Raw genomic sequence first — 9,521 nt, forward strand, 5'->3', positions numbered from 1 at the left:
TCAATTTAGCATGGCCATTTCAACAAACCGGTACATTTTTGGACAGTGGGAGAAAACCAGAGCAAGCGCACACAGCCACGGGGAGAATGTGCAAACTGCACACATTCAGTTGCTTGAGGCGGGAATTGACCCTGACTCTGTGGCATTGTGAAACAGCAGCGCTCACGATGGTGTCAGCGTGAGATGGGACTTATTTGCCGTCTTTAATTGGGAAAAATCTCTGTCATTGTGAGCATCTGGAAATACCAGCTCCTTCGGCAGAATAAGAAATGAATATGTCACTAACCTTTGTTTGTTTCATGTCCAAGAATACTCAGATCAATAGCTCCCTTGATTACCTCTGCTGGTCATGTTCGCAAAGAGATCTAGCAAATTGCCAAGTGTGATTTTCCTTTCAATAAATAATTTTGACTCCATTTGGCTGCAAAAATCTTTTCCTAACTTTGTGCTTTTCTTCTTTTACATTGGTGTCTCGCACCTTACAAATGACAGCAAAGGTATGAATGGAGAGTGAAACATTTAACTCAAGTCAGCGGCAGCTTTCAATGAGATCACGGCTGATTTGGTCAGTGCTCAGCACGCAGCGCTGTCGGTAGTCATGGCCGAGTGGTTAAGGCGATGGATTAGAAATCCATTGGGGTTGTCCCACGTAGGTTCGAATCCTGCTGACTACGTTATGAATGCTTACCTGCTGGAACAATTCAAAGTTCAGAAAGCCTGTTTTGCAAACCAGGCCTGTAATTTGATTAGACTTGAGAAACTCGAGTTCTTCATCAGAAATGCTCCACATTTAAAACATTATCTCGGTTTCTCTTTCCAGATACACTGCTCGACACATCGGGTTTCTGCAGTTGTTATTGAACTCCCTGAGCAGAAGTGCTGCTTTTCATTAGATTCCTTTAATCCCTTGTCCTCTGTTCTCTGACTCTGATCAGTGGCAATACTTCCTCCTGCTCGTCAGAGTGCTCATTCCCCACCGCTCCCTCTCCCACCATTACAAACAACCGCAGGAAATTGTCACTTAACCATCTTTGTTCCAAAGTGAAACTCACCAGCCAAGGAACTCTCTCCACCAAATGGGACTTCCCATCCCGGACATGGTGCAAGCCAGAGGATTGTGAAGAGATACTGTGAAAATATTGTCAGTTGGCAGTTGGGAAAATGTTTAGGAAGCAAACCATATAATTTAGGCTCCAGCTTTGGAAATCTTGAGAAACTCTTTGGGAAATAGATCATATGAGATTGAAGAAGTGTAAATTGTCAGTCCGAGTAGAGGAAGGGACATTGACTCTGATGTTCTCGGCACAGGAACTGATCTGAGACATTGAAAGAATTCTCGCTCCCGTACGTGAGGAATACAAACTTCATCTGGACTGTGGGACAATGAGAAATTCTGGAACACTCAAGACAATATCCAAATATTGACTGAGATCACTAAAGTACGAGTACAATAGATGGGTCAGTTTTGGTCCAGTGTGTGTGGGAGGGCTTCTTGACACAGTATGTAGACATGCCTTCAAGGGAAGAAGCCACTTTCGATTTAGTACTGGGTAACGAGCCTGGCCAGGTTTTAGATTTGGAAGGAGGTGAGCACTGTGGAGACAGCGATCACAATTCTCTCAGGTTTACTTTCGTGATGGAAAGGGATAGGTGTACTCCACGGAGCAAGAGTTTCAGCTGGTGGAAGGGAAATCACGATGCAATGAGGTAAGATTTAGGAAGCGCAGAGTTTGGTAGGAAACTGTAGGGGGTGAGCACATTAAAAATGTGGAGCTTATTCAAGGAAAAGCTCCTGTGTGCCCTAGATAAGTATGTACCTGTCAGGCAGGGAGGAAGATATAGAACGCGTGAGCCGTGGTTTACTAAGGAAGTGGAATCCCTGGTCAAGAAGAACAAGAAGTCTTATGTTAGGACAAAATGTGAAAACTGAGTTAGAGCGCTCGAGGGTTCCAACGATATCAGGAAAGACCTAAAAAGAGAGCTGAGAATAGCCAGGAGGAGACATGAGAAGTCGTTGGCAGATAGGATCAGGGTTAACCCTTAGGCTTTCCATAGGTATGTCAGCAATAAAAGGATGACGAGAGTTAAATTTGGGACAATCAAGGATAATAGTGGGAAGTCGTGTGTGGAGTCAGTGGAGATAGAGGAAGTACTAAATAAATATTTTTCGACAGAGTTCGCTATAGATAATGAAAATGTTGGCGAGGAAGATACAGAGATACTTGCGTCTAGACTAGAAGAGATTGAGCTTCACAAGGAAGAGATATTAGAAATACTGCAGAGTGTGAAAATAGATAAGTCCCCTGGGCCGGATGGGATCTATCTGATGTTGTTTCGCAAATGCATTGCAGGAAGGTACAAATCAAGCTGATGCTAACAACGGCTCGTTTTGAGCCGCTAATTTGCAGTGAAGTGGCGGCGCCAAGAAAAGGTGTCACGCAGCTCGTCTAATTTCACATCCTGAGCTCGAAATGACCAGAGGTCTCTCGCTGAGTTTTGGCAGGGTCCTGATTGGACGACACCATGACACGTTTTCACTGGACTGGATCAGGAAATCGCGTCGTGACTGTGAGTAAAACGATGGACACTTCCAGCAGAGAAGGAGGCGACCCTGAAGCAGGCAGCTGTGGACAAATGTTTCTCCTTTGCCAGTGAAAGGCACTGCTTCACAAATTGGAAACTTCGAAGTGAAGCAGTGTTGGTGATTATCTTCGCTGCTTGTTCACCTTTTTAATTCTGATTCCGTGAAAGTCCATGGCATTACATATCGACATTCTGCCGTTGGCAAGCGTGTCTATTGGGCCACTGGCGTAATGGATGACGTGTCCGACTTCGGATCATAAGATTGTAGGTTCGAGCCCTACCTGGCTCGAGAGGGGTGTCTTGCTTCAAGCATGCCCCACGTTGATGCTCCCCTGTAAAGTCCTGCCCGGGCGTCGCTTCTGTGCTTCCGCATTTAAAAGTTGCATTTGTCCTATTGTCCATTTCAAACTCCAGCTCACCACAACGGAGACCTCTGTCGGTTTGGGGGTATCTTTCTGTGTGTCTCCCTTTGTGGGTGAAAATGAGCGTCAGTTCCTCAAAAAAATTACAAGTCGTTGTGCAAGTGTCATACATCTGCCCCATTATTGTGCCATTGTAAGAACACAGGATAAAGACGTTGACATTTGCCCTGGGAACATTAGAACACACGAGACTTTGGGCCGAAGTTGTGAAACTGCGACTAGAATAGATGGCTCTCTGATTAACCGCAATGCACACAGGCGGAATGGCCTTTTCCCACTTTGTAAATCTACGAAGACAAGTTGAAAATAATCTGCAACGAAAATGTTCATAAACGGTGTTTTATTTACACCAAATACGATAGTATCTATCGCATTGTCTTGTAATTTACTTGTGAGGATTCGGTACTCTCAGCACCGTGGCCCTGATCGTATTCCCGCTCATGGAATGGTTGTATTGTTCAGCTAACATGTCGGTGTACCAGTACTTCTGCCGATTTTCCAATGCTAGCAGGTCATTGGTTTTGTCCAAAACATTATGAATGTTAACATAATCTAGCTTATCTCTCCATGCTGCAGGCTCACTGCCTTTATTCCTGATGAAGGGCTTTTGCCCGAAACGTTGATTTCGCTGCTCGTTGGATGCTGCCTGAACTGCTGTGCTCTTCCAGCACCACTAATCCAGTATAATATAAATAGCTGCAGTTGCTGGAAATCTGAGCCAAAAACGAAAATTGTTTGCGGAACGCAGAAAGACTGGCAACAGAAACATCGACTTTCCTGCTCCTCGGATGCTGCTGTGCTTTTCCAGCATTTTCTGATCTAAAATCAGTTTTCAAGCATCTGCAGTCCTCACTTTTGCCTAGTTCCTTCAGTTTCGCTGGTTCCCAATGCAAGAACTCCATCTCTCGCGGTTTCATGTCTGTACCTCCATGCTGTGGAGTTGAAGAGTGAAGAAAAGCAACTCACCCCCTCCATCTCTGGGGTAATTAGGAGCTGAAAGTGAATCGTATCACATTGAAGTATATCTACAAGCGACTTAATCTCTGTCTTTTATTGGGAACCATCTCTTTCATTGTAACTATCAGGAAAGACCATTTCGTTCCCTAAAAAAAAGAAACGAATTTGTCACTAACCTTTGTTTGTTTCATGTCCAAGAATACTCAGATCAATAGCTCCCTTGATTACCTCTGCTAGTCATGTTCTCAAAGAGATCTAGCAAATTGCCAAGTGTGATTTTCCTTTCAATAAATAATTTTGACTCAATTTTGCTGCAAATATCTTTTCCTAACTTTGTGCTTTTCTTCTTTTACATTGGTGTCTCGCACCTTACAAATGACAGCAAAGGTATGAATGGAGAGTGAAACATTTAATTCAAGTCAGCGGCGGCTTTCAATGAGATCACGGCTGATTTGGTCAGTGCTCAGGGCCTGCTACTGTCTGTAGTCGTGGCCGAGTGGTTAAGTCGATGGATTAGAAGCCCTTTGGGGTTTCCCCACGTAGGTTCGCGTCCTGCTGACGTACGTTGTGAATGCTTTCCTGCTGGAACAATTTCTACTCGAAGTTCAGAAAGCTTTTTTTGCAAACCAGGCCGGTAATTTGATTAGACTTGGGAAACTCGAGTTCTTCATCAGAAATGTTCCATATTTAAAGCATTATCTCTAAGAATGACGAGAGTTTAATTTTGGACAATCAAGGATAATTGTGGGAAGTTTTGTGTGGAGTCAGAGGAGATAGGAGAAGCATTAAATTAATATTTTTCGACAGTGTTCGCGATAGAAAATGAAAATGTTGGCGAGGAAGATACAGAGATACTTGCGTCGAGTGTCGTAGAGATTGAGGTTCACAAGGATTAGGTATAGAAATACTGAAGATTGTGAAAACAGACAAGTCCCCTGGACCGGGTGGGATCTGTCCTAGGATACTTCTGGGAAGCAAGGGAAGAGATTGATGAGCCTTTGGAATTGATCGTCAAATCATCGTTGTTCTACAGGAATAGAGCCCGTGAAATGGAGCATAGCATATGTTGTTCTCTTGTGCAAAATGTTTCGTAGAGACAACCCTGGTAATTACAGACCAGTGAATCTCACTGCAGTTGTTGGTAACGTGTTGGAAAAGGTTATTATAGGTAGGATTTATGACCATCTCGAAAAGAATAATCTGATCAGGGACAGTCAGCACAGTTTTGTGATGGTTAGGCCTTGCCGAACGAATGTTGTCGACTTTTTCGACCAAGTGACCAAACAGGTAGATGACAGTAACCTGGTTGATGTGGTGTATATGGGTTTCAGCAAGTTGTTCGATAAGTTTCCCCACTATCGGCTATTATACAAAATGCGGAGGAATGGAATTGTGGGAGAGATTCCAGCTTTGATCAGTAATTGGCTTGCCAATAGAAAACAGTGTTGTCGTTGATGGAACATGTTCTTCTTGGTGTCCAGGTCCTGGCGCCGTAACACAAGGGTTGGTGTTAGGTCCACTGCTGTTACATGAGATCTAACCTTGCCAATCAGTCTCGCATGGGGAACATTATTGAACGCCTTACTGAAGTCCATATAGATCACATTTATTGCTCTGCCCTCATCAAGCTTCTTTGTTACTTCTTCAAAAAACTCAATCAAGTTTGAGAGACATGATTTCCCACGCACAAAGCCATGTTAACAATCCCGAATCAGTCCTCGCCTTTCCAAATACATGTACATTCTGTTCCTCAGGATTCCCTCCAACAATTGGAGTATTCTTGGCAGATGCAGTTTCATGTAGGGAATGAGAGGTCATATACTTTGTTGGGAAGAATCAAAAGACACACTAGTGTTAAAATCAATAGAAACGCAAAAGAAGTGCGGTGCAGAGGAGTCTCAGTGTTCTTATACATGAAACGGACAAAGGTTAATCACATATTTATTTCTTGCTGGCAAAACAAAGCCTTTTCTGATGCTCACAATTAAAGAGATGGTTTCCAAGAAAATAGGAAAATTAAGTCACCAGTAGAGTAATCAATTACCAAGATATCCCTCGTGATGTTATATGGGACATGTGGGATTTTTTTTTTGATTTTGGTTCTCCAAACGTTTTTACAACGGAACCGAGAGTTTTAGATGGGAAGTTAAGATCACGCACGACTATTGCCATTTTTGTCACGCATTTTTTTTCCCCTTGTGCGATTTATTTTGCTTTGTGGTTACTGCGAGTGGGCTTGTAAACTACACATGCTTGTGAGTCCATTCCTCACTGTTCCTCAACTCCAGTCAAACAGACTTTACATCCTTATTTCCTGAATCAAGGTAATCTCTAACCATTGCATAAATGTCATTAAAAGTTCGGTATTTCACATGCCTCTGTATATCATCTTTCAATATCAATTGATCCTTTACTGTATTGCAGTTGTGCATAAGAAGAGAAAAATAGAATAGAGAATGGTGGACCTAAGCTTCATACACCCGTTATTGAAGCGAAAATGCAGATTTCTGCCGATAAAAGGATCGTGGAACCATGAGCTGAACCCTCAGGAAACACAGAAATAGTGCAGTGCCACAGGGCATGTCAGGGACAGCACCAGAAGGACAACAGAAATGCTTCTCTAAGCTCCTATTTTGGATGTATTTCTCAATGAGCAATAGAGTGTGACATGTGTTCCATCAGGAGTTACCTCACACAAGGAAGTAACCAGTGCTGCAGACTGTCATATCATCCGAATTCCAAGCCCTGGAATCAGAGACATTCAATATTCTGTGCATAACTGCAAAGAACAGCTGTCCGAGGCGTTTTTACAGTCCAGATGAAATTATGAATGCAGCTCTCTAGTTGTCAGCCTCTTTCTCCTATGTCGTGTTTCGTGCAGTCCCTGCGTGGAATCTCGTCAACCACGTTTGAACTGCACATGATGGGGTATTGGACCTTGTTTTCTCGTGAGTTGTCTGAGTGAGGCCCTCGTTTTCTGCGCTGTCATATGTCTGAATGTTCGGAAGAATCTGGATATCGTTTTCCAGAATTTGTTTTTAACACAGGGAAGCATGATTTAAAAATTACCTCATAGCGAATCCACGTTGCGAACATTGTGTGCCATGCATTTGCGAATGAACGTGGGTGGATATTGGTTCTTGGCAAAGAATTTGTGTGGGCGTCAGTCCAACCGTCCCTAGTAGCAATACGTACAAACGGCAAGGGCCACACATTCGACTAGAATAGCACAACAATAATAGGACAGGGCAAGCACAAGACAGCCAAACAATTCATGGAAGCAGGGCATTCATCCACGGATTCCATCCGTTGGACCCAATCTGCAATCCCAACAAATGGAAGCAGCGGGAATGAAACCAAATGAATTCGTACCAAAACATGAGAGCAGCGCTTCAGAGGAACCTCTGCAGCGCTGAGAATGTCACGCAGAAAAGGAGGAAAAGTCTGCAAACCATCTTCCTAGCGTCACCGAACTTTTCAACAAGAACTCCAGAAGCATCCAAACTTCACATCTTTCTGCTCCAAAACACTCCGCTTTTCCACAACAGAGAATTGCACACTCAACTACCGCGTGTAAGATGAGAATTGCAGCCCCTACACGACCAAGGGCGGCCGTAAGAGCGAGGGGTAACAGCTGCCACTGTCATTCCACAGCTACAAACGCTCTCTTTGAAAGGTACATTATCGTATGAATGTCGGGGCAGCAGTAGAATATGGGAATCAAACAGCCTGCGCTGTATATTCATATTCTGGACAATGTGAGTTGTGCACAGTTTTCCCTGAAAGTGAGTGGACGTCGTTATTTCACCGCTGTTGTGAAGCCAGATCCTGCACTGAATCTGCTCCCTCGTTTTTTGTTGTTGTGGCTAAAAGGTGGGCAATTGCAAGGTGAAACTTTGTTATATTTCTCTCATTTCCTTCATTACTGTCCTGGTGAGGGAGACTGTAGATTGGCTCGCTCGATCAGATGGAGGCACCAGCGCATTGTTGACCTAATTTAATCGAGAATATAATTGGTCATATTCACTTTGCATGGTACATTTTTCTGTTTTGTTTAATGTTACTTGAGCACTTTCTGTTACTTGGCAATGCACTAAATCTCCAGAATGTCGGGAAGCTCCGTTTGGAATTGCTTCGGTGTTATTTGTGTGAGCAGTTCTTGACATACACGTTCGCACTGCCCCACAGACAGAAGTAATGAGTTTGTGTGTCTAATGTGCGAGATAGGTAGCTATCCAGCCCCATCTACGGCACTTTTCATTTCCCTTCCCAGGAACAAAGACACGGAGGAGTCAGTCCAAAACTTTTCATTCAACTTTGCAAAGTCGGGTGCTGTTCCCAAAGGTACACACACACAAGCATAGTAATCTCCACACATTATATACATGTATATGTGGGCTGGGTTTACTACTGCTGCCTTGACCAACGAGTGCTCGGATTCCGCACTGTTTTCCTTTTTTGGGTTCTGGTGCCTGCGATTCTTTTATCATTCACTTGGCCAATCAGTGTTTGAGCTTCCCATTCTTCCCTTATATGGATGATGTTGTACAACTGTGGTTAAGGGCGGCCTCTCAACTATCGAGGAAAGCTGTTACAACTGTTTCATTCATATAAACGTGGGGGAGGTCCAGCAACAGTTTCGAGTGTCTGCTTGTGTTTACTATGAGGTAGAAAAGACTAAAAGGCAGCTAACCGTTTAAAAATTACACTACCCCCTACAAATCCCCCGTGTCTTTTCTTACGGCCTGTAATTTTTCAACCGTAAGTTTCTTCTCCAGGGCATTTAATAACTCCCGAGCTTGTTCATCAAACTGCCCTTCTCTAATACTACCCCCGCCCAAGAGGGATTCACGTTGTTCCATCTCGAGATTTATTCGTTCAACCTGCCCATAGGGAACATCTTTCTTAGTAAGGGCGGTTTCGATCAGTCGTTGAGTTAATCCCCGGACACAGGGAATAACGCAACACCCAAGGGCAGTGAGTACCCCTGCCACCACTATACATGAGACAAGAAAGGGAACGACCACCCCCGTCCATTTACCGAACCAAGCTTCCAACCAGTCCGTGAGGCCAGAGTCAATGCCTGAGTTTTCAGCCAGTTCGTCCGCCAATGTGGTGAGTCCATCCAGGGCGCGGGTGATGGACCCATCAGGGGCTGTGTTGTTGGGGATGAAAGTGCAGCACTGAGTGCCTATCATGACACAAACACCCCCCTTCTCTGCCAACATCATGTCTAAGGCCAACCTATTTTCCCACGCCATCCTACTAGTGGCGTCCAGTTGTTCTGCTATTCCTTTCACTGCATCCCGGGTATAATTAATGAACCTCTGCTGATTGTAGTAAATATAATTAATCCAATCCACATTCTTATTGATGGTCACCCACCAGAACAGTGACGACTCAAAACCCGCCGCTATCTGGTTCCTCGCCTTGTATTCGTCAGGAACACCCCTGGGGACCCCTATGGCATCTAAATATATGTTATCATCGAAAGAGGTCTCCAAAGCTCTCTCCGTTCTTCCACTAGAACGGGGTCGCTCTTGTTTTTCGAATACCAGG

At 44.1% G+C, this 9,521-nt stretch overlaps 1 non-coding gene across 1 annotated transcript; it reads left to right on the forward strand.

Moving 5' to 3' along the window:
* Window positions 1-592: 592 nt before the first annotated feature.
* On the forward strand, window positions 593-674 carry trnas-aga (transfer RNA serine (anticodon AGA)). The gene has a single exon. It is a non-coding gene; the product is annotated as a tRNA-Ser (tRNA).
* The last annotated feature ends 8,847 nt before the right edge of the window (window positions 675-9,521 follow it).

This window comes from Chiloscyllium punctatum, chromosome 21 (genome assembly GCF_047496795.1).
Source record: "Chiloscyllium punctatum isolate Juve2018m chromosome 21, sChiPun1.3, whole genome shotgun sequence".
NCBI classification, from domain to species: Eukaryota; Metazoa; Chordata; class Chondrichthyes; order Orectolobiformes; family Hemiscylliidae; genus Chiloscyllium; species Chiloscyllium punctatum.